Genomic DNA, 2,726 nt, shown 5'->3' on the forward strand with positions numbered 1-2,726 from the left:
ACAGTATTAATAAAATCAGGCTGCTTCTATTTTTATCATCAGGAAATGTTCAGCTCATCTAACTTTTACTAAATACTCCCAACCCCGTGCGACCTAATCTACTGCTTAGTGTGTTTATAGTTGATTTACATCAGTGTTGGTTTTTTTTTTTTTTTTTTTTTTTTTTTGATGAAGTGATATCGTACTCTTATCAGTCTCTCTTGCTCCGTCAGCCATTCACCGGTCCCCGCAGGAGTCACGTGACTATAGGCCCCGCCCCCTCCTGTTTAACCTTGAGCGGCTCTTCTCATCCAGAGACGGCAGGTCACGTGATCGAACCCTTATCACACGCGTTCAAGAATCAAAGTTTCCAGACATAGGTATCAAATGCACGTGCATGTGGAAATGCATATGTCGAGTGCTTTATTACATAATAATGACAACTTTGTGTTAAGACACTTTTCCTTATTTGCTGGTGAATGAGTAAAACACAGAGGAATGAGAAAGAGAGATTGTTGCAGAGAAGGACAGGCTGACAGTGACGCAGTGCTGTGGATTTGCCACTCAATCCAATGTCACCGAGCTGTTAAAGCAGATGGCGAGTGGAGATTTAGAGCCCGGCTTACTCAAGCTCCTCTCTCCGAATACACTACTGACAGTATGGAGGGTGTGCGTGTCTGAATCAATGTTTTCCTGTGATGTGATTGGCAGAGCTAGTCCATCCTTTGCAACTAATAATGCTCCATAAACCAGCAATTCCAGGGCAGGCCTTTTTCTGAGGCAAAGCTCTGGAGTTTTTTTTTTTTTTTTTTTTTTTTGCTTAAGATGTACAACAAGTCATACAGAACAGTGCGATGTAAATATCGATAGGCAGACACAATAATGTGTAAAACCTGATGAGTTAGGGTTAGGGTTAGTGTGTAATCTGTCGTGCAGTGTCTCAGGTGATCAGTCGCCTGACTCTCACACCAGTCTCTGTCTCATCTCATGCAGGATTAGCTGGAATATAGTCTTTCTTCAGGAACATTATAGATCGTGTCACCAGTAACAGCCGGGAGCCTGGGAACCGCAAGGAGGGAGAAACATGTGGAACAATAAAGCCATATTGATCAGGTATTTAAGGAAATTAAATTCTACAAACAAAAAACAAAATGTTTCACCTTCACTATATTAAAATATTCTCGTTACTCCCTGATTGCTTACATTTCTCTGATGTTAGCATTTGTGTATTTAGGCCCGAGTGTGTGTCATGAATCAGCATATGTGTGCATGTATTCAGGCACTGGTGAGACAGTAAAGGACACTGGCTCACTACACGTCCTCACTGTAACACCACTGCTGCTATGGAAAACATCAGAACAACTGTGGCAAACAGGACGGCCGAGGGACGTGAAAGAACGGCGCGAGGCCGGTGGTGCGATTGCTAATGAGCAGCACCTGTGAAGCACACCGGTCTCGCATCTCTCACGGAGGAGCGGAAGCATAAAGGGGGAGCGACGACGTTGATGGTCGAGAGAGGAACAGTCCTGTGTATTAGTTGTGTTAGGTTTTTGTGTTTTATTTTAGCCAGCAGTCGTCCGCAAGGGGCTGCTGGCCGTTATGTTTATTTTGGGTAAGCCAGCAGTCGTCCGCGAGGGGCTGCTGGCGGTATTTTAGTTTGTTTATTTTATTTGAAATAAAGTATATATTGATTGTTCGCCAGTTCCCGCCTCCTTCTTCCCTGAACATTGCTACACTGGTGCCAAAACCCGGGAAGAGGGAGGAACGCGCTGTCAGAGAGTCCTCGCTGCTGTGTGGAATCCGCGGTGCCATCGAGCATGGTGCGCGAGTCGCCGCCGCTCGCCGCGGGCCGGAGCCTGCTGCCATCCGCCGAACGAGGGGAGGAGCAGGGAGCGGGGGACTCGCGGCCATGGACGCTCGAGGCGGTGCGCTGGAGTAAGTTGCCGGGGGGACGGTCGAGCTCGCTGCCGGCCGCCTGGGAGTTGGAGGGGCGGCTGCCGTCCGGGAGGGAGCGGGGGAGTCGCCGCCGCTCGCCGTGGGCCGTAGCCTGCTGCCGTCCACCAGTCAAGGGGAGGAGCAGGGAGTGGGGGACTCCTGTCGACTGCCCTACGAACCCAAGGAGCCGTCGCCGTCCACCGGGCGGCGGAGGAGCGTCGAGCCGTCCACCGAGGGCTACCCAGCGTCACCGCCAGGCACCGCGGAGGAGATCGCCCAGCTGGTGGGGGACCAGATGGCAGTGCGTTGTGGGAACCGGACCAATTTTTTTTTTTCCTCTCTCCCCTCTCTCGATCTGTCGCTCCTCATGCTTCCGTCTCCGTTTCCCTCGGCTTGTCGGTCCATACCCCCCAGGGATCGCCGCCGCCGGGGGGGAGGGGGAGTAGGCACAGGCTCGTGGGTACCCCCCGGCCTGTGAGGGGCGATGGGGGTATGTGGCGAACAGGACGGCCGAGGGACGTGAAAGAACGGCGCGAGGCCGGTGGTGCGATTGCTAATGAGCAGCACCTGTGAAGCACACCGGTCTCGTATCTCTCACGGAGGAGCGGAAGCATAAACGGGGAGCGACGACGTTGATGGTCGAGAGAGGAACAGTCCTGTGTATTAGTTGTGTTAGGTTTTTGTGTTTTATTTTAGCCAGCAGTCGTCCGCAAGGGGCTGCTGGCCGTTATGTTTATTTTGGGTAAGCCAGCAGTCGTCCGCGAGGGGCTGCTGGCGGTATTTTAGTTTGTTTATTTTATTTGAAATAAAGT

The 2,726-nt window shown here is 51.4% G+C and overlaps 1 protein-coding gene across 2 annotated transcripts in view; it reads right to left on the reverse strand.

Annotated features, from left to right (window-relative positions):
- acsl6 (acyl-CoA synthetase long chain family member 6) overlaps positions 1-210 on the reverse strand; it is a 78,096-nt gene extending 77,886 nt beyond the window's left edge. Inside the window, exon 1 of one of the 2 annotated variants that reach the window (XM_077237670.1) lies at positions 1-210. This exon is cut by the window's left edge and continues 286 nt beyond it. The gene's annotated coding sequence lies outside the window, so the exon portion shown is untranslated. The other variant, XM_077237671.1, reaches the window with a different exon arrangement.
- Between the last annotated feature and the right edge of the window lie 2,516 nt (positions 211-2,726).

Source organism: Siphateles boraxobius, unplaced genomic scaffold (genome assembly GCF_051911475.1).
Source record: "Siphateles boraxobius isolate OS27281-9 unplaced genomic scaffold, OSU_SipBor_1 205, whole genome shotgun sequence".
In the NCBI taxonomy this organism is placed as follows: Eukaryota; Metazoa; Chordata; class Actinopteri; order Cypriniformes; family Leuciscidae; genus Siphateles; species Siphateles boraxobius.